This window comes from Triticum dicoccoides, chromosome 3B (assembly GCF_002162155.2).
Source record: "Triticum dicoccoides isolate Atlit2015 ecotype Zavitan chromosome 3B, WEW_v2.0, whole genome shotgun sequence".
NCBI lineage: Eukaryota > Viridiplantae > Streptophyta > Magnoliopsida > Poales > Poaceae > Triticum > Triticum dicoccoides.
This window is the reverse complement of record NC_041385.1, coordinates 303,988,869-304,015,501: the sequence shown is the minus strand read 5'-3', so window position 1 is coordinate 304,015,501 and position 26,633 is coordinate 303,988,869.

Sequence of the window (26,633 nt, the reverse complement as noted above, 5' to 3'; positions counted from 1 at the left end):
CTCTCGCCGATTTTTGTCGTCTTCTAATCCTCATCTGATTTGGAGTGCTTCTTGTCTTCACAAAGATCTGCATGCCATCATGGAGGCGCCTCCCGAGCCTTGGTCCCAACGTGGTTGGTGGTGTTGGAAATCCTAGGGCTCAAGGGTGGCGCGCTACGCTGGCGTTGGGCAAGCTGCCCCGGCAGGTCCTTGCCGGGGCCGTGGAGGACGCCCTGCCAAGGGTCTTGCCGGGGGAACCCACCTCTTCCTCTTGCTCTTCATGTCTCCGTCATGGCGTTACTTTGACCGCCTTGTGGCATTGATTCCCTGCCCTTGCCCCACTCAAGTGTGGCCGCAGGCGTGGCTCTGTCTGCCCGTGCATAGGTAAAGTGGTAGAAAGTAGTTCCCTTACTTCTGTACACCGACAGGAGCACCTCGGTCTGGGCCACACATAAGCGCGACACGTTGGTGGGCCAGGCCCAAAATGGTGTGCGGGTAGGCGGGGTTGATTTTATTGTGGTGATTTTTCCACCTGCTGTGCTTCCCCATGATCCACGTTGAATGCGTGATGTGGGGATCATGCACAGGAGTGATCAAAGCATGCTTGCTTCATCCTGCGGTGAACAGTGAAGAGGCAGCTTGCGTGTCCCTTCGAGACCGCAGGGCCGCTGCTCATTTACTCTTCCCACCAGGGAACCGTCGTTCAACGCGCCCCAGTATGCCCGCCCCTTGCGCCACGTACGCCGCATGCACGGCGTAGGGTGGGTGATAGGCGCACGGAATATGTGAATACGTGCGCGCGAGGGTCGGTACCCACGCGCGTTCAATTGGGCGAGGAGGGCGGTCGACGGCCTCGCCCGCTGTCATCTTAATGACCTGGGTTGGCTAAGAGAGGAGGCCGATCCCTGACCTCGCCCCTTTATGACGAGGGGAGCGGGAGGGATGTCACCCTTCAGTCGTTCGCCATCCGCCTCCTCCCATCTTTGCTTCTTCCTCCCTTTCGCCATGGCGAGAGGGCGTGCAGATGCTTTGACGGTGGAGGCGAGGGTTTCCACTCGATAATGTGCCCCTCCTCCCCAAGAGCTCGTGTCGGCGGAGCCAGCCGTAAGAGGAAGGGGGAGGGGGCGAGGCCGAGGCCGCCATGGTGCTCGTGGAAGAGGAGAACAGGGCAGCGCATTGGCCTCGCCTTCGCCAGCGGTCCTTCCCCCAATGGAGGGCCACATCGAGGACCAGCCCCGTGAGTTCTTCATCCGGATGCATCGGCCAGTGCGTCGTCGTCTTCGTCTCCCTACCCCATTCGCTCGGCAGATGGAGCTCGACCCGCCGCAGGCGCTGAGACTGCATATGTGTAACACCCCGGATGTAACTTTCCATAATTGTAACTCCAACTCTTGCCATTTTCGACTATGTGTTATGTTATTTCTTCCGTGGTTGGTTTTTGCCTTTTGTTTTGCATTTTGTTCATGTCATGCATCTCATCTCATAGCATCATGCTCATTGCATCCACATGTTTTCATAAAACTCGTAGCCGTTCGTGGTTGTCGTTTCTCCCTTTGTCTCCGTTGACCTTTTGTCAGGCCTCTTTGTCTTTGTCGACCTCTCTAAGAACCCTCACGCTTCCGAAACTTCCCCAAACCCGACCCGAGTTGTCCTTACCAATGGATCCGGATCATCCCCAAACATCCCTAAAAATATCATCGGTTCATTGTTTGGACTTCCTAACCTATTTATTCTGACCGTCCGATTAAATCGGAGGGTCCAAACATAGCTCTCCTAACCTAAACCCCTTTTACCGGAGCCATCCGATGATGATCTAACGGCTCGAGATAAGCCCCAAAATCCCTCTCCTAGGCCCCATTTCCTATTTAAGCCACCCCTCCATGCCTATTTGGGACAAACCCTAATCCCTAGGGGATCTGTTCCTTCACCGCCGCCGGACCAGCCCTCTCCTCGTTTTCCTCCACCACCAATAGAATGCCACCTCTCGATCCCCACCCAGCCAACTAAACTAGGACCCGATCCAGCCGCCAGATGGAGATCCGACGACCACCAGCGCTCGATCCAGATCGGATCGAGGCCACCTTCTCGCCACAGCCTCCTCGATCTGGAACGTGAGAGGAGCTCCCGATCAAGTCCCTCATTGCCGCCGGCGACCACCTCTAGAAGGACCCCCCTCGCAGCCCCATCTCTTCTCTTCATCCTACGGGAACTCTCTCTCACAACATGCTCCCTCTCTCTCCCGTGTCTCTGCAGGAACCGAACAGCGCCGCCCGGCCATGGATGCCACCATGGACGATGAGCTCCACAACCCGCACCTTACGACCTCCCACTCTCAGCGCCCCTTCCTCAATCATGCCTGCTGATGCCGCCAAGTTCCCCTGCCATGGCGCCTCGGCCTCCTCAAGCCCGGCGCCGCCAAGCCAGCACGACGCCGTCCCCTGCTTCTGTAGTGCGAACACGCGAGGATGACGACCAGCGCCAAGTCCTGCTCAAGCATCCGCCTGCGTTGACCCACCTGCCTCCACGCCAAGTCCCGCTGCCGCCACGCCTTGCTTCCCTTGCATCGGCCGCGTTGATCAAGGCCCAGCACCTCCTTCTCTTCGCCAGATCCAGCCCGGCCTCCCCAAACTGCAGCACCGGCTGGGCCAGAGCCCATGGTGAGGCCACCCCTATCCCCTCCTGTTCACTGTTGGACTAGCAATTTTCAGCCCGATATGTGTTTTTCCTCTGTTGTGATTTCTCTATTATCTAGGGTTTACCGATTTACAGAAAAGTCCTTCATGTTCATGCATTTAATAACTCCACGACTGTGCATCGGATTAAAATAATTTATATATGAAAAATGCTTAGTTTTTCATCTAGTTCATAATCTGCTACTTCCATCCATGTTTAAAATATTAAAACTTGCTATTTGTTTATTTTTGCATAAATGCCATGTTAAAATGATTTATTTCATAACTAAATAACCGTAGCTCCAATTTTAGTAAACTTTATATGTAAATGGGGTGGAAAATGCATAGATTAACTTGTTGCACTTTATTTTCCTTTTTAACAACAATAAAATATGTTTTAGGGTAGAATAGTACCAATTCCAAAATATGCATATGAGAATTTTCCGGAATTGTTGTGTGTTGTTTCGGGCCTCATTTACACTTGCCTAAATAGGTACTTTTCATATGCTTCACCCCTTGCCATGTTTAATAACATTTAATATTGTTGTGTACCTAAACGAGAGCGAACTAGATGACTCGAATGTGGTGTTCCATCAATATGCAACTCGTTGCATATTGAGCTCCACTTAAATTGTAGTGTTGTTTGCTTCACCTTGCCATGCCATGCATATTTAAACCGGACATGCATCATACTTGTTGGTGCATCATGCCATGTTTATGTGTTGTCTGTTTACCATGTTGTTTTCTTCTTTCCGGTTTGCTTCTCTCATTAGCTTCGGTTTCTTTCCGGAGTTGTGAGGATTCGTTTGACTATATCTGTTTGTCTTCTTCATGGACTCGTTCTTCTTCCTTGCGGGATCTCAGGCAAGATGATCATTACCCTCGATATAACTTCTATCTTTGCTTGCTAGTTGCTTCGTTCTACGTTATGCTGTGCTACCTATCACTTGATTACCATGCCTCCCACATTGTCATGTCAAGCCTCTAACCCACCTTTCCTAGCAAACCGTTGTTTGGCTAAGTTACCGCTTTTGCTCAGCCCCCCTTATAGCGTTGTTAGTTATAGGTGAAGTTGAAGATTGCTCCATGTTGGAACATGATTATCTTGGGATAATACAATGTCTCTTATTTAATTAATGCATCTATATACTTGGTAAAGGGTGGAAGGCTCGGCCTTATGCCTGGTGTTTTGTTCCACTCTTGCCGTCTTAGTTTCCGTCATACCGGTGTTATGTTCCTTGATTTTGTGTTCCTCATGCGGTCGGGTTTATGGGCACCCCTTGATGGTTCGACTTGAATAAAACTCTTCCAGCAAGGACCAACATTGGTTTTCCATTTGCCTAACAACCTATAACACTCCCTTGGGGTCTGCAGCCCCGAGGGTCATCTTTATTTTAACTCCCTCGGGCCAGTGCTTCTCTAAGTGTTGGTCCGAACCGAGTAGACTGCGGGGCCACCTCGGGGAAACTTGATGGTTTTCCTCTTCCGTTTCTCTCCGGTGCCATCCTAGATATCGGGACGAGATCCTCTTGTAGTGGTGGAGTGTTGTAACACCCCGGATGTAACTTTCCATAATTGTAACTCCAACTCTTGCCATTTTCGACTATGTGTTATGTTATTTCCTCCGTGGTTGGGTTTTGTTCATGTCATGCATCTCATCTCATAGCATCATGCGCATTGCATCCACATGTTTTCATAAAACTTGTAGCAGTTCGTGGTTGTCGTTTCTGCCTTTGTCTCCGTTGACCTTTTGTCAGGCCTCTTTGTCTTTGTCGACCTCTCTCAGAACCCTCACACTTCCGAAACCTCCCCAAACCCGACCCGAGCTGTTGTTACCAATGGATCCGGATCGTCCCCAAACATCCCTAAAAATATCATCGGTTCATCGTTTAGACTTCCTAACCTATTTATTCTGACCGTCCGATTAAATTGGAGTGTCCAAACTTAGCTCTCCTAACCCAAACTCCTTTGACCGGAGCCATACGATGATGATCTAATGGCCCGAGATAAGCCCCAAAATCCCTCTCCTAGCCCCCATTTCCTATTTAAGCCGCCCCTCCATGCCTATATGGGACAAACCGTAATCCCTAGGGGATCTGTTCCTTCACCGCCGCCGGACCAGCTCTTTCTTCGTTTTCCTCCACCACCAAGCAGATACCACCTCTTGATCCCCACCCAGCCAACTAAACCCGGCCCCAATCCATCCTCCCACCCATCCATCTGTGGCCGCCAGATGGAGATCCGACGACCACCAGAGCGCCCGAGCCTCCTGCAGCGCTCGATCTAGATCGGAGCGAGGCCACCTTCTCGCCACAGCATCCTTGATCTGGAGCGGGAGAGGAGCTCCCAATCAAGTCCCTCATCGCCGCCGGCGACCACCTCTAGCAGGAACCCCCCTCGCAGCCCCATCTCTTCTCTTCCTCCTACCTGAACTCTCTCTCACAGCATGCTCCCTCTCTCTCCCGTGTCTCTGCAGGAACCGAACAGCGCCGCCCGACCATGGATGCCGCCATGGACGATGAGATCCTCAACCCGCACCTTACAACCTCCCACTCTCGGTGCCCCTTCCTCAACCATGTCTGTTGATGCCTCCAACTTCCCCTGCCATGGCGCCTCGGCCTCCTCAAGCCCAGCGCCGCCAAGCCAGCACGGCGCCGTCCCTGCTTCTGTCGTGCGAACACGCGAGGACGACAAACAACGCCAAGTCCTGCTTGAGCACCCGCCTTGGTTGACCCACCTGCCTCTGCGCCAAGTCCTGTTGCCGCCCCGGCTTGCTTCCCCTGCATTGGCCGCGTTGACCAAGGACCAGCAGCTCCTTCCCTTCGCTAGATCCAGCCCGGCCTCCCCAAACCACACCATCGACTGGGCCAGAGCCCATGGTGCGGCCTCCCCCAGCCCCTCCTGTGCACTGTCGGCCCAACATGTTTCCGCCCGATATGTGTTTTTTCCTCTGTTGTGATTTCCCGATTATCCAGGGTTTACCAATTTACAGAAAAGTCCCTCATGTTCATGCATTTAATAACTCGACAACCCTGCATCGGGTTAAAATAATTTATATATGAAAAATGCTTAGTTTTTTCATCTAGTTTCATAATCTGCTACTTTCATCCATGTTTAAAATGTTTAAACTTGCTGTTTGTTTATTTTTGCATAAATGCCATGTTAAAATGATTTATTTCATAACTAAATAACCGTAGCTCCAATTTTAATAAACTTTATATGTAAATGGGGTGGAAAAATGCATAGATTAACTTGTTGCACTTTATTTTCCTATTTAACAACAATAAAATATGTTTTAGGGCAGAACTGTACCAATTCCAAAATATGCATATGATGATTTTCCGGAATTGTTGTCTGTTGTTTCCGGCCTCATTTAAACTTGCCTAAATAGGTAGTTTTCATATGCTTCACCCCTTGCCATATTTAATAACATTTAATATTGTTGTGTACCTAAACTAGAGCGAACTAAATAACTCAAATGTGGTGTTTCATCAATATGCAACTTGTTGCATATCGAGTACCACTTAAGTTGGACTATTGTTTGCTTCACCTTGTCATGCCATGCATATTTAAACCGGACATGCATTATACTTGTTGGTGCATCATGTCATGTTTATGTGTTGTGTGTTTACCATGTTGTTTCCTTGTTTCCGGTTTGCTTCTCTCGTTAGCTTCGGTTTCGTTCTGGAGTTGTGAGGATTCGTTCGACTACGTCCGTTTTTCTTCTTCATGGACTCGTTCTTCTTCCTTGCGGGATCTCAGGCAAGATGGCCATTACCATCGATATCACTTCTATCTTTGCTTGCTAGTTGCTTTGTTCTATCGATATGTTGCGCTACCTATCACTTGTTTACCATGCCTCCCATATTGCCATGTCAAGCCTCTAACCAACCTTTCCTAGCAAACCGTTGTTTGGCTAAGTTAGCGCTTTTGCTCGCCCCTCTTATAGCGTTGTTAGTTGCAGGTGAAGTTGAAGATTACTCCATGATGGAACATGATTATGTTGGGATATCACAATATCTCTTATTTAATTAATGCGTCTATATACTTGGTAAAGGGTGGAAGGCTCGACCTTATGCCTGGTGTTTTGTTCCACTCTTGCCGCCTTAGTTTCCGTCATACCGGTGTTATGTTCCTTGATTTTGTGTTCCTCACGTGGTCGGGTTTATGGGAACCCCTTGACAGTTCTCCTTGCATAAAACTCCTCCAGCAAGGCCCAACATTGGTTTTCCATTTGCCAAACAACCAACAATCCTCCCTTGGGGTCCGCAGCCCCAAGGGTCATCTTTATTTTAACTCCCCGGGCCAATGCTTCTCTAAGTGTTGGTCCGAATCGAGTAGACTACGGGGCCACCTCGGGGAAACTTGAGGGTTGGTTTTACTCATAGGATGTCTCATCTGTTGTGCCCTGAGAACGAGATATGTGTAGCTCCTATCGGGATTTGTCGGCACAGTCGGGCGGTTTTGCTGGTCTTGTTTTACCATTGTTGAAATGTCTTGTAACCGGGATTCTGAGGCTGATCGGGTCTTTTTGGGAGAAGGAATATCCTTCATTGATCGTGAGAGCTTGTGATGGGCTAAGTTGGGACACCCCTACAGGGTATAAACTTTTGAAAGTTGTGCCCACGGTTATGTGGCAGAAGGGAATTTGTTAATGTCCGGTTGTACAGAACTTGACACTTGAATTAATTAAAATGCATCAACCGCGTGTGTAGCCGTGATGGGCTCTTTTCGGCAGAGTCCGGGAAGTGAACACGGTCTTTGTGTTATGATTGTGCGTAAGTAGTTTCAGGATCACTTCTTGATCACTTCTAGCTTCTCGACCGTTCCGTTGCTTCTTTTCTCGCTCTTATTTGTGTATGTTAGCCACCATATTTGCTTAGTGCTTGCTGCAACTCCACCTCATTATCACTTTCTACCCATAAGGTTAAGTAGTCTTGATCTCGCGGGTTTTGAGATTGCTGGGTCCTCGTGAGTCACCAGATACTATCACAACAGTTGCAGGTGCCAATGATACTAGTGCAGGTGATGCTACCAAACTCAAGTGGAACTTCGACGAGGTCATTGGTCGTTACTACATGTCTTTTCCTAATGATCAGTAGTGGAGCCAAGTTGGGATGATTGGGGATCTAGCAGTTGGGTTATCTTCTTTTCTTTTGGCTTGGTTCGTAGTCGTACTATGTGTGCACTCTGAATGATGTATGAATTATATGTTCATTATGTCAAGTGGAGATTGTAAGCCAACTCTTCATCCCATTCTTTTTCATTACATCGGATTGTGTGAAGATGACCCTTCTTGCGATAAAACCACCGTGCGGTTATGCCTCTAAGTCGTGCTCCGACACGTGGGAGATATGGCCGCATCGTGGGTGTTACAATATGAGGGGCTATGGGAAAACCTTCTTCCCAGCCCCTCATGTCATGTATCTCCGTCGCAGTTGGAAAACCTTTGCTCGCATCCACAGCCTGACGGCGGGTATCATTCTCTACTTCAAGCTAATGGAGAATGGCCTCCTCTCCGTCAAGGTCTTCGACAACTTCGGAACTCGCTTGAAGTGTTGCATGGAGAGCTCCTCAGATGACGAAGACTCATCGTTGACCGAGAGTGACGAGGAGGACAGCGGTAGCAATGACGAGGGTAGCAGCCAAGAGGATGATGGGTCCGACTAGGTGTCGGACCTGCCGCCCCAGGGCGGTGGTGGCAGCAGCAGCAACATCTGCATCGGGCCCCTTCTCCCGGTAGGGCCAGCTCCTTGAACTTCCTGGGGTCGCCTCCTTGGGTGGCTAGCGCGGGGAGGCCGGAGAAGGCGAAGAACGTGGGTGGCGGGCCGTCAAGTCGGAGTACGATGGCACCAATGCCTTCGTAGCATATTGACGGACTGCTGCCTCATCTTCCAGCTCTTCTCCCGGCACCATCATCACCGTCCCTCTCTCAGGCGCCTGCCGACATGTTCACTTGGCGCCTTCTACTGCGCGTACTTCGCCCAGGCACTCCTTCGGCCCTCTTGTCTTCTTGTTCTGTTTTCTGGGGAGAGGGACAAGAAAGGGATTACGGACCGCTGCCTCATCTTCCAGCTCTTCTCCCGGCACCATCATCACCAGCCCTCTCTCAGGCGGCTGCCGACATGTTCTCTTGGCGCCTTCTGCTGCTCGTACTTCGCCTAGGCTCATTCTCTACTTCAAGCTAATGGAGAATGGCCTCCTCTCCGTCAAGGTCTTCGGCGACTTCGGAACTCACCTGAAGTGCTGCATGGAGAGCTCCTCCGATGACGAAGACTCGTCCACGAGCGAGAGTGAGGAGGAGGACAGAGGTAGCAACGACGAGGGTAGCAAGCAAGAGGATGATGGGTCCGGCTAGGTGTCGGACCTGCCTCCCCAGGGCAGTGCCACCAACAGTAGCATCTGCACCGGGCCCCTTCTCCCGGTAGGGCCAGCTCCTTGAACTTCCCGGGGTCGCCTCCTTGGGCGGCTAGCGCGGGGAGGCCGGAGAAGGCGAAGAACCTGGGTGGCGGGCCGTCAAGTCGGAGTACGATGGCACGGACGCCTTCGTAGCGTATTGATGGACCGCTGCCTCATCTTCCAGCTCTTCTCCCGGCACCATCATCACCATCCTCTCTCAGGCGGCTGCCGACATGTTCTCTTGGCGCCTTCTACTGCGCATACTTCGCCCAGGCACTCCTTCGGCCCTCTTGTCTTCGTGTTCTGTTTACTGGGGAGAGGGACAAGAAAGGGATTACGGACCGCTGCCTCATCTTCCAGCTCTTCTCCCGGCACCATCATCACTAGCCCTCTCTCAGGCGGCTGCCGACATGTTCTCTTGGCGCCTTCTGCTGCTCGTACTTCGCCTAGGCTCATTCTCTACTTCAAGCTAATGGAGAATGGTCTCCTCTCCGTCAAGGTCTTCTACGACTTCGGAACTCGCCTGAAGTGCTGCGTGGAGAGCTCCTCGGATGACGAAGACTCGTCCTCGAGAGAGAGAGAGGAGAAGGACAGCGGTAGTAACGACAAGGGTAGCAGGCAATAGGATGATGGGTCCGACTAGGTGTTGGACCTGCCGCGCCAGGGCGGTGCCGGCAGGAGCAGCATCTGCACCGGGCCCCTTCTCCCGGTAGGGCCAGCTCCTTGAACTTCTCGGGCTCGCCTCCTTGGGCGGCTAGCACGGGGAGTCCGGAGAAGGCGAAGAACGTGGGTGGCTGTCACACCCTGATTTTCATGCCACTACACTTAAGCTAACAATCATGATAAAATGTGGTTCGACAAAAACTTTTGAGTGTTTTGGACCTTGCCTTGATTGGTTTTTGTCTGTTGTTTGCAAGTGCTATAAAAATAAAATAAATCCTCCCACTCTTATACTCCTTCTCCTTGATCCAAAAACCTTTCCCAATGATCATGCCATGTGTATAGGACATAAAAATAATTTCTTGCAAAAATAATTTGGCCAAATAGTATTTTCAAAAATTAGTTTTTCAAAAACCCCTGAATTGAGGTTTGCACGGCAAGTACTTAATTAAGGGCAGTAAAAATCTTTCCCAAAATATATTTGACTCCTATTAGATATAGTATACCCAGAAACCACAAAAATATAATTTTAAAAGTTATTTTCCTATTTTATTTAAAAGCTTTTTCTTAAGGCCAGAAATGGTCTTTAATAGGGAAAAATCATTTTATTGTTTCAAAAATATTTTACAAAAACCTAGGGAAACTCAGTGGACATATATTATCCATATATAAGAGTTTCAACACATGGTCATGTTCAAAATATTGGTCAAATCCCTCAAAAACCCTTTCTAGATATTTCAAGCTCTTGAAATATTTACAAAGGAAATATTCTCCAAAGATTCCACTAAAATTCTAGCACGTCACATATGACATGCTGGATGATCTTGACAAGTATAATGTCATGGAGAATAGCATAACCCCATGAAATCCCCTCAAAACCATTTCTGTCCATTTTGAAGTGTGAGCAACTTTACATTGCCAAACATGTCCAAATGCTCTCAAACCTTGTGAACATGCTCAAATGGTCTAATAACTCATCTAGACCAAATGGCACAAGTTGGAGAACAAGTTAACTTGATCAAAGGGCCCCAAAATCCTTCTTGTCCAGAACCAAATTTGAACAACTCTACATTGGCAACTTTCACCTTTTGATCTCAACTTTTGTGGACATGTTTAGGACCTCAAATGATGACACTAAACCAAGTGGTGCATCAAGGAGAATGGTTTTTCCTGACTAGATCGTGGAAAACCCATTTCTGTTGATTTCTAGGGTTTACAAAAGTTGCATTGGCAACTTTGCCCAAATAAGCTCCAAATTGGTGGAAGGCCCTAATTATATGTGACATTTCACCCTGTGGAGTCTCATGGCAGTTGGAAATCATCTGCTGGCCCAAATCATTATCAAACACCTTCTGACACTTTTCAAAAATCACCATTTTGACCACTAACACTATTCTCCTTGAGCCAACTTTTTACCACAGCTTCTCCTGACCATCTCCTACCTCCAGTAACGCTCCTCATTCAATAGCTCAATTATTTGGGGGTAAAACCCATCTCTTTCTCTCTCTGTTTACCCATGGCAACTCCTCCTCTCTCTCTCCTTTCTATATGCAGCGCCCCACCTAGCTCCTGACCACTCTAGAGCATCCAAGGAAGCTCCAGGACACAAGTGGACATGCCCCTGACCTTTTAAAATGGCCATGCCAGCCATATGCATGCTCTGGAGCGCGCTACAGTGCGCCCTTGCACTGTAGCCGCCCTCTGCCCGATGCTCCCGTCGACCTTGGGCGCCGTGAGCGTGTTCCCCGAGGCCGCCTCGACGTGCGTGACACGCTACGCGGTCGGCCCCCTCCTCCTTCTCTCTCCTTTGAGCCTGTCGTCGCGTGCCCGAGCACCGCCCGACTCGGCCACTCCCTGGCCACGCGGCTGGCCCGCCTCTGACCTCGCCCAGCTCCCCCTCTCACCTCCCTCGCTCCTGGATGGACTCCACGAGCGCCACTGACCCAGCCTAGCCCCTCCCAACGGTCCCCAGGACCGATTCCGCGGGCACCCGCGAGCGCGGCTCGCGGTGCACCATGGCTATGCCATATAGAGCCTCGTCGAGCCCCTCTTTCGACGCCCGTCGCTCTCTCTCTCCCCCAGAAACCTCCCGGACAAGCTCTCTCGCCCCCTCATACCCTCTGTCCTCCTCCATGGTCGGCGGCCTATTCCACGGCCATCCCGCTCTCCACCTCTTCGGACCTCCCCGACATGCCTTGGGCATCTGGATGGATGCGGCACTCCGTCTTGAGCTCTCCGGTGTGTAGCACACCGCGGGAGGTGGACGGAATCGTCGGCACGGGCGGCGGCCCAGCCACTGCTCCAACGGCGTCCACACACGCACGAGGAAGGCGCCGCCTTCCCCCTGCCTCCTCCTTCGGGCGCGGCCAAGCCGCACGGCTCCGCCCCCACCGCCGGCCGGCGCAGATGGGGAGAGCAGCGCCGACGGCGAGCGAGGCCGGTGCCCTCTACCTGGCGTCGCGGGGTTGAAGACGACGCGGGGCAGGGCGAGCGACCTGCTCGCGGGACCCTCCCGTCAGCCACCGAAGCGCCACGCCTAGCTGGCATAAGTGGAGGCGCCCGCGTGAAAGACGCCTTCGACGTGGCCCTTTCCCGCACGCTGCTGAGCTGCTGGGCCGGCCCACGGTCTATCTGCCGCCATGTGCGCAGGATAAGGTTAAAGCCTTATTCCCTTTTTCTTTTTCCATTCAACTTCAAAAATCCATATAAAATTCAAATCGTGTCCAAATTTGATGATTCAAATTTCCAGAGACTCCATAAACCAAGTCCTATTTAATAGGCCATAGTGGACATTTTTGTTGTCCTTGGTTTTCATTGAACCTTTTAGAAAGGTCATTTATCCACATAAATCCACTTCAAAAATCCATATTATATTCATTTCAACTCCAAATCCAGTGAAACCAATTCCTATATGTTTCTAAAATCATGCCTGAATTAATGGGTACTTTTACTCATTTTTATAAAATGGCATTCTGTGTACAACTTGTGGATCCATCAAATCCACTGATTCCAACATATTGAAATGTTTAGAAATATCCATTGATCCACTTCCAATGAAATCACTTTGGTCATTCCTCATATGACTAGAGGTATCCTAGAAAAGTCCAACTCATATTTTTAGAGCACTTTTATTTCCAGCCTTGTTGTGTTGCTTATTATGGTTGCTTTCGACGATAGTTGACGAAGTAGATGAAATGCTCGGAGTTGGACCAGAGATATTTGAAAACCTCGAAGACTTTGTTAAAACAGGCAAGCAGCCCTTTGACCATGTCTATGAAACCCTTTTTATGTGTGCCATATAGCACCATATTGTTATTGCAACGGAATCATGATGAGGTGGTAACCACTTTGATGGGTTGCCTCCGTTACTTCCTTGTTGATACTTGCATTATGCATGACCCTACCATCCTATGAGGGTTATGCCGGTGGGAGTAGATAGGATGCTAAAGTAGATGCTACGCAAAAAGGGACGGGTATATGCATGGTGAAGGAGACAAAGTATTTTCAAAAGACTTTTCGAAAACCTCGTCGGGTGCCACTTATGCCCGAGGGAGATAATGAGATGGGTAACCACTTGATGACGAAGTGGTGTACCGAGGCAAATATGTGTGTTGTTTTCAAAATGGATTGGTTTAAGTTGCGACCGTTATTCCAACCTTACATGCGCAACCACTCTACCCTTATATGGGAAAGGGCATTATTGATTACCTAGGCCGATACTAACTTGGAGCCCGCATTACTAGTGACGGGGGAGAGTTGGTGCTCTCTCTCGGGACGGGGTCGTGCCAGGTAGGGCGGCCATGACTATTTTTACAAGGCACCGGATACACCGTTGTGTCCCCTCTCGGATGTTACGATCTCGAGTGAGTCTCATATGATGTACATCATGAGGATACGGAACAACGACTGGACTCCTTGTTAGTGTCGTCTAGGGAAAGGTAGTGATCGGGTGCTTACCCCGGGTACTTGAGGTATCGCGGGTCGTGGATGACACGGAAGTTCCCCGGATCTTGTGGGTAAAGTGTGCAACCTCTGCAGAGTGTAAAACTATTCGAATAGCCGTGTCCACGGTCAAGGACAGTTGGGGTAACCGCTCTTGGGCTACGTCCATATGTTTATGAAAAACAACACAGTTTGGTGATATTCATGATGCGACTCGTGAGGAAGTCACGATGAGCTTCAGCATGAGTTGTTTATAACTCCTTCTCGATGTTGAGGTCTGTAACCTCCTGATACTTGTTGCAGACACATTCATGTCCTTGATAAATGTTGATCATACTTGCATGAGAAAAACTAGCTTTCCGCAAAAATGCCAATTCAGCAGCAGAGCCTTGCATAATTATTTTGTTATCACTCTTGGGTTGCTCGCGAGTACATTCAAACGTACTCACTGGCTTGTCCCTGGCTATTTACTTGGCCAGGCTTGAAAGAGCAGGTATATGAAGAAGAGACTTTGGTGACGATCGTGTGAGCTAGGAAGCTTCCCAGTCAGAATGCCTGTAGGGTTAAGGCATATGGCATGGGTCCAAGTTGTTATTGAAGATTTCCGCTGCGATGATACACTCAAGACTTGACCATAATGGTCCTACTTGTGTAAAATGGTATGTAAGGATGTAAGATGCTTGTTATTCAGCTTCTATGTGTTCAGTGAGCATTGATCTCTGGGATCACTGTACACGTGCATTCGGTGATCTCGACTTATGAGTCGGGTTCCCCACAGTGGCGGGCCGTCAAGTCGGAGTACGATGGCACCGACACCTTCGTATCATATTGACGGACCGCTGCCTCATCTTCCAGCTCTTCTCCCGGCACCATCATCACCAACCCTCTCTTAGGCGGCTGCCGACATGTTCTCTTGGTGCCTTCTGCTGCTCGTACTTCTCCTAGGCGCTCCTTCGGCCCTCTTGTCTTCATGTTCCGTTTACTGGGGAGAGGGACAAGAAAGGGATTACAGACCACTGCCTCATCTTCCAGCTCTTCTCTCGGCACCATCATCACCAGCCCTCTCTCAGGCGGCTTCCGACGTGTTCTCTTGGAGCCTTCTGCTTGTCGTACTTCGCCTTGGCTCATTCTGTACTTCAAGCTAATGGAGAATGTCCTCCTATCCGTCAAGGTCTTCGGTGACTTCGGAACTCACCTGAAGTGCTGCGTGGAGAGATCCTCGGATGACGAAGACTCGTCCTCGAGCAAAAGTGACAAGGAAGACAGTGGTAGCAGCGACGAGGGTAGCAGGCAAGAGGATGATGGGTCCTACTAGGTGTCGGACCTCCCGCCCCAGGGCGGTGCCGGCAGCAGCATCTGCATCGGGCCCCTTCTCCCGGTAGTGCCAGCTCCTTGAACTTCCCGAGGGCGCCTCCTTAGGCGGCTAGCGCGGGGAGGCCAGAGTAGGTGAAGAACGTGGGTGGCAGGCCGTCAAGTCGGAGTACAATGGCACCGACGCCTTCGTAGCGTATTGACGGACCGCTGCCTCATCTTCCAGCTCTTCTCCCGGCACCATCATCACCAGCCCTCTCTCAGGCGGCTGCCGACATGTTCTCTTGGTGCCTTCTACTGCTTGTACTTCGCTTAGGCGCTCCTTCGGCCCTCTTGTCTTCTTGTTGTGTTTACTGGGGAGAGGGACAAGAAAGGGATTACAGGCACCTCATCTTTTTTAGCTTGTAAGTCTACGGGCCTTAATTAGACTTAAAACTTTTAATCCCCCTGTTCATGTTTACATTCCATACGAACTATACTTGTGTGGGGTGTATTAATGAAAAAGGGTGTTTGTCGGGTTCTTTGTGCATGAGCGAAGCCCATTCCAAGGAACGGATCCTTGTTACTTTTAATGTAAACATGGTCGCCTGACAACAGGCCGCGCCGCTCCCTTTCCTCATTCAACCATACTCGCGCTCTTGGCGGAGATAGGGGTGATCTCTATCGCGGCTACAACCAGACCCCGACCCAAGAAATATTTCTCAGGGACGGGTAGGGGGGAGTACGGTATCTTAGGAGCAAAACAAGGTTTCACATGTCCCAACCCACATGGAAAGTAAAACAGGGGAATGAAAAACTTATCTGAATCTGCAGCCCCTGGCAACCTCAACTTGTCGGGAGCGGACCCTTGTATCTTCAACCCTCGTCTAGCTTGGCATGTCGGGACTTAGGCGCCAACCCGTTCCTTTTTTCCCCATCCAGCTTGGCGAGAGTGCTCACGTTTCCTGTGAACCAAAGGAGATGGGAAAGAAACAGGGAGACGCAGACTCGACCTCTATGCTAGAGGTTAGTCGCCGCAAAGCACTATCAACCCTAACCGAGGGAGAGACTCAACCTAGCATGCATGCTATAAGTTAGGGCGCCAGCGCTTCGTTTATTTATGCTGAGGGTCTGCGCCTGGCTTTGTACAGATGGTTACATGCCTTGCCGACAAGGCTGTTACAAAAGGTGGCTTGCCAGGGGGGCCGACAGCCACACCTCATGTGTAAAACATACGAAGATGCTCGATGTTCCAGGAGTTGCTCACTGGAACGACATCTTCGGTCTCCAGGCAGACTGCATCGGGCCTGGTGACTCGTGTTACCCAATAAGGGCCTTCCCACTTCGGCGTCAACTTGTTGGAATTCTTGGCTGACTGAACACGCCGAAGAACAAGGTTGCCTTCCTTAAAGCTTCAGCCACGAACCTTGAGGCTATGGTAGCGGCGCAAGGCTTGCTGGTAGCGTGCTGCTCTCACAGCAGCCCGAAGATGATCTTCCTCGAGGAGCGTCGCGTCATCTTGCCGCAATAGCTCTTGCTCAAGCTCATCATAAGCGAGCACTCGAGGTGACCCGTATATGAGTTCCATGGGGAGAACTGCTTCTGCCTCGTATACCAAGGCAAAGGGTGTGTGGACGGTGGCTCGATTTGGCGTCGTTCTGATCGACCAAAGAACCGCCGGCAACTCATCAATCTAGCGCCCTCCGCTCTTGTGCAGCCTGTCAAAAGTCTTCGTCCTCAGGCCACGCAACACTTCAGCATTTTCCCTCTCTGCTTGGCTGTTGCTCCATGGGTGTGCCACGGTAGCAAAACAAACCTTGCTGCTGAGGTTTCCAATGTATTGCATGAAGGTGTGGCTTGTGAACTGTGTGCCGTTGTCAGTGATGACTCTGTTCGGCACACCAAAGCGGCAAACTAGCCCTTTAATGAATTTGACAGCTGACTGTGCGGTCATCACCTTCCTCACTTCTTCCACCTCTGGCCCCTTTGTGAACTTGTCGATTACAATGTACAAGTACTCAAGGCCCCCGACGGCGCGGGGAAAAGGGCCCAGGATGTCGAGCCCGTAGACCAAGAATGGCCAGGAGAGAGGGATGGTCTGCAAGGCTTGAGCCGGCTAATGAAGCTTCTTTGAATGGAACTGGCACGCTTCACACTTGGTTACTAGTGCTGTCGCATCCTGGAGGGCAGTGGGCCAGAAGAAACCTTGCCGGCAAGGGCCCTCGATCCTATGTGGGAGCCACATATGCCTCCATGTATCTCTGCCAGCAGCTCCAGTCCTTTTGCCTGGGGGATGCACTTCAATTTCACTCCATTCGTCCTTTTTCTGTACAGAATGTGGTCAACAAACTGGTATAGAGTAGACCGGCGGGCTACTTTCTCTGCTTCTTCCTGCTCCTTAGGAAGCTCCCCTGTTTGGAGGAATCTGACGGTATGCTGCGCCCATACTAGAGCCTGTCGCTCGATGGCAAGGACCAAAGGCATTTCCTCTGCCGCGGGAGCGGTCTCCTACACGGCAAGGGCTTGGCGCCCCGCCGGAGTCAGTTGTCCAATGTCAGGCTCGGCGTCCACGACAACATCTTTGCCGGCGGCTCCAGGGAGCTCGGTGGGGAAGTAGTTGCCGAGGCCTGACTTCCTCCGCTTGCTCTAGTCTATTGATGGTTCAACGGATTGTTGACTTAAGCGAAGCACAAAGGTACCTGGTTCCACAGGTAGCTTGAGGGCGGCGCGCTTTGACAGGTAATCGACAATGTCGTTCTCCAATCGAGGGACATGCTCTTCCTATATACCGTCAAATCGCTCCTCCAGTTTCCTCACTTCATCTACGTAGGCTTCCATCAACGGGCTTTGATAATCCTTGTTGATCTGCCAGATGACAAGTTGTGAATTGCCCCTGACGATGAGCTTTTTGACCCCGAGGTCTGCCGCGATCCTGAGACCGGCAAGCAATCCCTCGTACTCAGCAGTGTTGTTTGTTGACATCTCTGTGGGAAAGTGCATTTGGATCACGTACTTGAGGTACTCTTCGGTTGGTGCGACGAGCAGCACACCAGCACCCGCGCCTTGTAGCAAAAAGGCCCTGTCAAAGTACATAATCCAGCTGCGACTCGTTTCCTTGCCTGGGAGAGTGGTCTCCTGGATCTCTTCATCGGCGTCGAGGTCCATTCGGCAATGAACTCCACCAAGACTCTGCTCTGAATTGTTGAGGTGCTTTTGAACTTCAAACCAAAACTTGACAGCTCCAAGGCCCATTCCACAATCCTCCCCATTGCATCTGGGTTATGCAGTATCCGTTGCAGCGGGAGGCGGGTGATGACGGTGATCTCGTGTGCTTGGAAGTAATGACGCAACTTCCTCGAGGCCATAAGGAGGACGAAGAGCAATTTCTGCACACCAGAGTACCTTGACCTAGCCCCCTGCAAGAGGGAGCTGACGAAGTAAACCGGGTGCTGCACCATCTTCTTCTTTTGCACCACTTCACCCGGTTGCATGGGCCCTGTCGCACTGGTGTCAGATCTTGCCGGGGGCCCAGCCTTGTCGGGAGCAAGCCCTGCCGGAGAGAATTCTGGCACACCATCCGTCGACTCTGCCATTGCCGCCGCCTCTTCGTCGTCCTCCCTCTGTGCCACTAGTGCGGCACTAACCACTTGATTCATTGCCACTAGATACAGCAGCAACGGTTCTTGTGGTTTGGGCGCAACCAACAGTAGGGTGGAGGAGAGGTCTTTCTTCAAATCCTGCAGCATCGCCTTGGCCTCCGGAGTCCACTCCATTTGGCCCGCCTTCTTCAAGATCTTGAAAAAGGGAAGGACACGCTCAACAGACTTGGAGATGAATCTGCTCACGGCGGCGATGCAGCCAGTGAGCCCGCGCACATCCTTGATCCGCTTAGGTGGCTCAATCTGCTCGATGGCCTTGATCTTGTCCGGGTTTGCCTCAATTCCACGCTGCGACACAAAGAACCCGAGAAGCTTGCCGGATGGGACACCGAAGACACACGTCTCAGGGTTCAGCTTGAGGTTGATCTTGCGCAGGTTCGCAAACGTTTCCTCCAGATCTTGCACAAGTGTTGCCTTGTCCTTGGTTTTCACCACTATGTCATCCATATAAGCTTCCATATTTCTATGTAGCTGAGGCTCAAAACCAATTTGGACTACTCTTGCAAAGGTCGAACGAGCACTCTTCAACCCGAAAGGCATCCATAAAAAGCAATACGTACCACATGGGGTGATGAATGTTGTCTTCTCCTCATCTTCTCTTGTCATAAAAATTTGCTGGTAGCTTGAGTATGCGTCAACGAATGATAACAGGTCGCACCCGACCGTGGAGTTAACAATACGGTCGATGCGCGGCAACGGGAAAGGATCTTTCGGACAAGCCTTATTGATATCTGTGTAATCAATACACAACCTCCACTTCTCGTTTGCCTTGCGCACCACCACCGGATTGGCCAACCATGTCGGATGGAGTACCCCTCTTATCAAGCCTGCCGCCTCTAGCTTCCTAATCTCTTCTATGATGAACTGTTGTCTCCCTAGAGCTTGCTTCCTGACCTTCTGGTTGACGGTCCGCGCATGAGGACAGACAACAAGATGGTGCTGAATCACTTCCCTGGGAATGCCGGGGATGTCGGATGCTTGCCACGTGAACACATCAACATTCGCCCGTAGGAAAATGACAAGCTCGCCTTCCTATTTGTTGTCGAGGGTGGAGCTTATGGTAAAAGCCCCTCCCGTGACATCCTCTCTGACGGACACCTTCTTGGTCTCTGGTGGTGCAGCTCTGGATTTCTTGCTCTTGCTGGTGGAGCTCTCTGGCACTTCCTCGACGGGAGCACAACACTCCAGAGAGGTGCGCTTGCCAGAGTGGGTGCGAGAGGTCTCGCTGGTCTTCTTCCCTCCCGGGGCTTCAATGGCAGGAGCAAGTGCCTTGGCGACAGCTGCTGCAACTGCTTCCCGATAGAGTTGGTCAGCGCAAATCAGCGCATCTTTCTTGTCGGAAGGGACAGTGATGATGTTCATCGGCCCGGCCATCTTCAGCATGTTGTAGGCGTAATGGGAAACCGCCATGAACTTGGACAGCGCCAGGCGGCCGAGGATCCTGTTGTAGGGCAAGGGGATCTCGTCTACATCGAAGACAATCTTCTCCGTCCTGTAGTTCAACTCGCCTCCAAACGTCACGGGCAGCATGACCTTTCCCTTCGGCTGGCTCCTCCCTGGGTTAACCCCTTGAAAGATGCCTCTCTCTTTGAGATCTCCATCAGGAATCTGCATCCTTTTGATCACAATAGGCGAGATCAAGTTCAGACCGCCCTGCCGTCAACTAGCATCTTCATCACCTTGAGGTTGCGGATCGTTGGTGAAACCAACAACAACAAACACCCAACCGCAGTAGTGCGGTCAGGGTGGTCCTAGGTGTCGAGGATGATAGGCGTGCTAGACCACTTCAGTGGCTTCCGTGCGTCGTGTGATGGCTCCACCGCTGTCATCTCACGCTCCCACTGCTTGAGCTAGCGATGAGATGCTTGCAGCAAGGTGTCACCGTCGAGGCACATGGCCTCTGTAGTCTTCTGAAACTCGTGGTCGCCAGACTTGTCATCCTTGTCATGATCATCATCTTCATGCTTCTTATCGCGGCCCAAGCAGGCCTCTCTTGCTGGTTATCCTTGTCGTGGCGGCCTCCTTGGCCGCCACGCTTCTTGCCAGATCCTTCGGCACCATCTTGACCCTTCTCCTTGCCCCGCCATTCATATTCAGCTTTCTGCTTCTCAGTGAGCATCTCAATTTGACGGCAGTTTTGTAGGTCGTGGCCTTTGGTGCGGTAGATCTTGCAATATGGCAAGCACAGTCTTGCCCTTGCACTTTCTGTTACGGCGCCGACCCTTCTTCGTCGAGGCAGTGACATCATTGTCTGTGGAGTCGGTTTCCGTGTCGGCATCCTCGCCGGGGTACTTCCTCCCCTCTTCAGCTCGAGCGCATCGATCAGCCAGAACGTAAAGCTCGGCCACATCCTTGACCTTGTTCATCGCCAACTCTTCACGCATCTTACGGTTGCGCACATTCTGGTGGAACGCGCTGATCACGGCAGCGGGATGAATGTCTGGAATGTTGTATTGCACTCGGCTGAACCTTTGGATGTACTTACGCATGTTTTCTCCTTCATTCTGGGGGATGATATGGAAATCGCTTGCCTGGGCATGAGCCTGATGGCCTACAGTGAAGGCGCCAACAAACTCATGGCACAGGTCCGACCAAGAAGAAATGGAGTCCACTGGCAAGTGCATCAACCATGACATGATATTGGGCATTAGTGCCAACGGGAAATAATTGGCAAGCACCTTATCGTTGAGGGCTCCGGTAGCTTGCATTGCAGTGGTGTAGATCCTAAGGAACTCTGATAGGTGAGTCTTGCCGTTGTACTTATCGCCAACGTTGGGCTTGAACATGCGGTGGGAGGGCCACTAGAACTGCCACAGCTCACGGGTGAAGGCCGGCAACCTACCTCATAGGGTAGGCCACCATAGCCTCCCGGTGGCGGGTGGTCCATATTGGGTCCTGCCCACCTGTCTGATTGGTGGCGTGCATCACGCGGCACTCGATGGTGGTTCGAGCGTCTTCAAGGGCTCGCTCCCGAAGAACTTGACGTTGGTCGCGGTGGGTCCGCCGATAGGACGATGCTATGCAGATATTATCGCAAGAGTCATCGCGACGGATCGACACCAACGGTGGCTGATGTGGGGGAGGAGAGTGCACCGTGGCTGCGTCGCCCCCGGCCATCCCACCGCTGGCATGTGGTGGCTCGATGGAGCGACGGCCTATGGGCCCCACTGGTCATGGCTCATCTTTGTTAGCGATGTTGACGAGGCTCCGGACACTAGCTCTCCACTCGTCGAGCCTCTCCGTAGCGAGAGGAAAGTCGAGGTGCAGTTGCGCGCGCCAGAGCTTCCGCTGGTGTGGGCGGCGGCGAAAGCTGCATGGACCGTGACGCGCTTCGACTTCTAACTATGTTAGAAGGAGCTCTATCACGACCCCTGCGGCCGTCCTCCATTTTCACCAGCACCTCGGCGTGCATGCTGGCCTTCCTTGTTCCGTGAAGGACGCGCGGGACTCTTCCCAGGGCGGCGCTCAGGATCACTAGCGGAGTGGCGCTGCTCATCAAGCACAACTTGGGAAGAGCGCGCCGTGGGCACCGGTGTTGGTGTCTTGGAGGCCACCGCGCCGCCGTCGGGGGGCATGGCGACGCCCCTGGAGAGCCCCGCACCGCCTGCGGGGGGGCCAACTCCGTCTCTAGAGTTTGCGGCGTGCGCCCATCGCCTGGCGCACGAACGACGCAAGCTTTCTAGGTATGGACCGCCAGGGCGATGTGGGTCTTCACGGGTTCTTTCCGCGACTGGCCCGCTACTGGCCCGCATCACTACAGGCAGTCCGGTTCCGGATGAACTAATCATTGTGGTCATCTTCCTCTTTGGAGCCATGGCGACGATGAGCTGTTCGACTAGCTGCTAAACCAGATTCTCACGACTCCATGAACCTATCTGGCGCGCCAAAGATGTCGGTGGAAACGACACCTATGGGATCACAAGAATCCCTACTACGGTTGCGGGGCACGGGGTCATGAGAAGAGCAGGATCAGCAATCAGCACAAGCATGCGGGTCGTTTAACCAGGTTCGGACCGCAAGGATGCGTAATACCCTAGTCCTGCTTTTGTGTGTATATCAGTGTTCTTGGAGTTCTTGATCAAGCTACGATGAGTGTAACTTGTCCAAGGGTTCGAATCCTTCTCCTGGATGCCTCGGGCCTCCTTTTATAGTCAAGGGGATCGCCAAAGTGGCACACAGGAGGTGGCATCGGTGTACAGTGGCTAAGTTCATCGCTTAGCCATTACGGGACAAGACACATTTAATGCGCCTCTTAGGTGTCCCCCTTACTTTACCGCCGCCTCGCCCTGCTTTGACACGTGCCCGGGCCAGCGAGGCGGCTAGCGCCATGTAGGCTGGCAGGCTACTGAGGTGGTGCGATGCTAGGGCCTTCACAAAGATTTGCATGCCACAAAGTAGGCGCTCGCTGAGCTGGCTTGGAAGCCTCCCGTCGACATGCAGGTGCCTACCTAGTCTGTGGGCTGGCAGCTGCATGGATAGCAGCAGTGCAAACTTGGTGGACGTGGGCCTGGCTGTGGCCCCGCGTTGTCCTCGGAAAGGGCCTTGCCGGTGCCCCGACAAGGGTCTTTCCGTGGCTTTGTTGTCGTCCCCGGCAAGGATCTTGCCGGAGGTCTTGTGGGCTTCCTTGGCAAGGATCTCGCCGAGGTTTGTCGTCTTCTAATCCTCATCTGATTTCGAGTGCTTCTTATCTTCACAAAGATTTGCATGCCATCATGGAGGCGCCTCTCGAGCCTTGGTCCCAACGTGGTTGGTGGTGTTGGACAACCTGGGGCTCAAGGGTGGCGCAATCCACTGGTGTTGGGCGAGCTGCCCCGGCAAGGTCCTTGCTGGGGCCGTGGAGGCTGCCCCGGCAATGGTCTTACCGGGGCAACCTACCTCACCCTCTTGCTCTTCCTGTCTCTATCTTGGCGTTGCTTTGACCACCTTGTGGCTTTGATTCCCTGCCCCTGCCCCGCTTAAGTGTGGCCAAAGGCATGTCTCTAACTGCCCTTGCACAGGTAAAGGGGTACAAAGTAGTGCCCTTACTTCTGTACACCGACATGGAGTTACCGTGGAGATGTCCTTCTAGGACGTTGCTTACTCCGTGATAATTGTCATTCGAGCTGGACAAGCATCACTCAAGAACACTGAGTTCTGCTATCTGCCAATAGTACTTACTGGTCAGGAGGGTTATTACACTGGTCTTTACGCTGAAGCTACTCATGAGGAGCCGAGCCTTCAGACCACCACAGATATGTTGGAGGAAAGGGACCGTGAGGTCCTTGCCCTCCGGATGGAGCTGTTCAACACTCGAGCGTACCACCGGGCCACTATGACACGGCTTGCACCCGCCGTGCAGACTGGTTATCTTGATATGCGGGATTTGTACCCCATACGCACTCGTCTGCCAGCTCGTATGGACTATCCTAATGCTGGAGGCATCACACCTCCACGTGGGTGTCGTCTGCCACCGTTCGTGGGACCAAGGCCTCATCCTTGGCCTTATGGTCCACAGGCCCCATGCCACCGGGAGTTTCCAGATAAGCATGTTTCACTTATAGGCTACGCAGGTAATCTTTATGAAGATTACTACGGAGACGGAGACGACTGAGCTAAATCATGGCACTAGTAGTATTGTAGTAGTTGTATCTCCACAGTCCCGCGTGTCTTGTGGAATATGACTTATTGTGTACTGAATTCCGGAGGCGTAGAAAAATAATGTATAGGAGCTTGGAATGCCTCTGATGAGATGTAATATTTCTCTCACCGTAGTTGTACTTCAGCCTGGGCTTGTACTAAACTATGTATGGTGTGTATGACCAACGGTATATATATGGCAGTTTCTGTATTACCATGTCGTACAGATGAACATCACTGCATTCCGTGTCATCCATTACATTTTGCACTCCTACGTCAGAGCTTTGCCATCCTTGTCTAAATTGTTTTTTTTCCTAGGATGGTCAACACCCAAAGCACCCTTGCTGCCCCGGAGCATTGTGAAGCCAGTGGGGCTAGGGATGAGAATATGCCTCATCCACCTTCCTTGGCTGAGGTCATGTTGGAGGCTGAAAGGAACAAACGTGAGACCAATCGACTGCTGGAACGCATTGAGCAAAATACTGGACATCACCAGAGGAACGACTTGGTGTCTCTCAATGACTTCATCAAGTTGTACCCACCAAACTTCCATCATTCCGTCAAGCCTCTTGATGCGGATGATTGGCTCCGCAGCATCACCCACAAGCTATGTTCTGCACACGTAGCCGAAGCTGACAAGGTCACTTACGCTGCTTATCATCTTGAAGGCCCCGCTAGCCTTTGGTGGGAAAACTATGAGGCCATGCACCCAGCTGGCCAGGATAACACTTGGGCAGATTTCAGCGAGGCTTTTCGTGAGCACGACATCCTGGAAGGTCTTACGGATCATAAGAGGGAGGAGTTTTTCAACTTCACCCGGGGCAGGCTAACCGTGGATGCATATTGTAGAGAGTTTAGAAACCTAGCATGCTATGCAGCTGAAGAAGTGTCCACCGACGCAAAGAAGCAGGCGAGGTTCCGCAAGGGACTCAGACCCGAGCTTCGCCGTGATCTTCGTCTGCACGAGTGCACTTCCTTCCAGAAGCTAGTGAACAAGGCTATCAGTGCTGAGACAGGCCAGACTGACTTTGAAGCTACACGCAAGCATCCTCGTGACACTAGTTCCTCATCTGGTTCTGGATCTCAAAAGCGTTGGGTATTGGTCCGAAACAGAGCTCTGCCACCTAGATTCACTCTGAGGCCATCCAATCAGGCGCCTCCTCCAACCCAGCAGTATGCACCGCCTAAGACTTATGGTGGATCAGCCTCCAATGCTCCTCCACACACCAACACTGTGACATGCTTCAAGTGTGGAGAACCGGGTCACTACATGCGAGAGTGTCCAAAGAAAACAACCCCAATCAGTCCGGAAAGGCCGTTGGCCATGGCAGGCCAACAGGGAAGGGGTATTCTTCCAAGCCAACCACCAATGCATGTGGCCATGTGAACTGTGTGTCATCTGAAGAGGCTCAGGATGACCCTATGTCGTTCTTGGTGCGATCCTTGTTAACTGCCATCTGGCATCTATTCTTTTCGATACTGGAGCATCTCATTCATTTATGTCTGAGAGCTATGCTCGTTTGCAGAACACCGCATTTTGTGATATGCCGTCCACCATGGAAATTTCTACTCCTGGCTCTAGATGGAAAACTTCTAGAGTAAGCCATGGGAATGAAATTCATGTTGATAGACTTGTTTTCCATGCATCCTTGATAGCTCTCAAATCCTCGGCCATAAATATCATCTTCGGTATGGACTGGATGACAACCCATCATGTTAAGATTGATTGTTACTCTAGGAATGTTCAACTTACACATCCATCGGGCAAGGTAGTCAATGTCTTGACCCGAGTGTCTGAGCATCAGCTCTACTCCCTTAATGCCAGTCCTCTGCCAGACCTGGAAGATGTCCCGGTAGTTCGTGACAGATCTTGTCCTAGGAACTGTCCCAATCTGTAGGTGACCCTATAAGATGGCACCCCTAGAACTAGCTGAACACAAGAAACAACTTGATGAGTCCTTGAAAAAGGGTTTCATCCATCCAAGTTCTTCTGCATGGGCTTGTCCCGTCCTCTTCGTCAAGAACAAGGATGGTACGGATAAGATGGTTGTAGATTATTGACCCGTCAATTTGGTCACCATAAAGATCAAGTATCGGCTCCCCAGATCAACAACCTGTATCATCAGCTTGCTGGATCCTCGGTCTTTTCCAAGATGGATTTGAGGTTGGGCTATCGTCAAATCAAAATCAAGAATGGGGACATTTCCAAACAATCGTTGCTACTCGTTATGGCCAATACGAGTGCACCTTCATGTCCTTCGATTTAACCAATGCCCCAACCACCTTCTCTCAGTTAATGAACTCGATCTTCATCGATTATTTGGATAAATTCATCGTGGTATACCTCGATGATATACTCATCTATTACAAGAATGAGTAAGAACATGCCGAGCTTCTTAGGCTAGTATTGACGAAA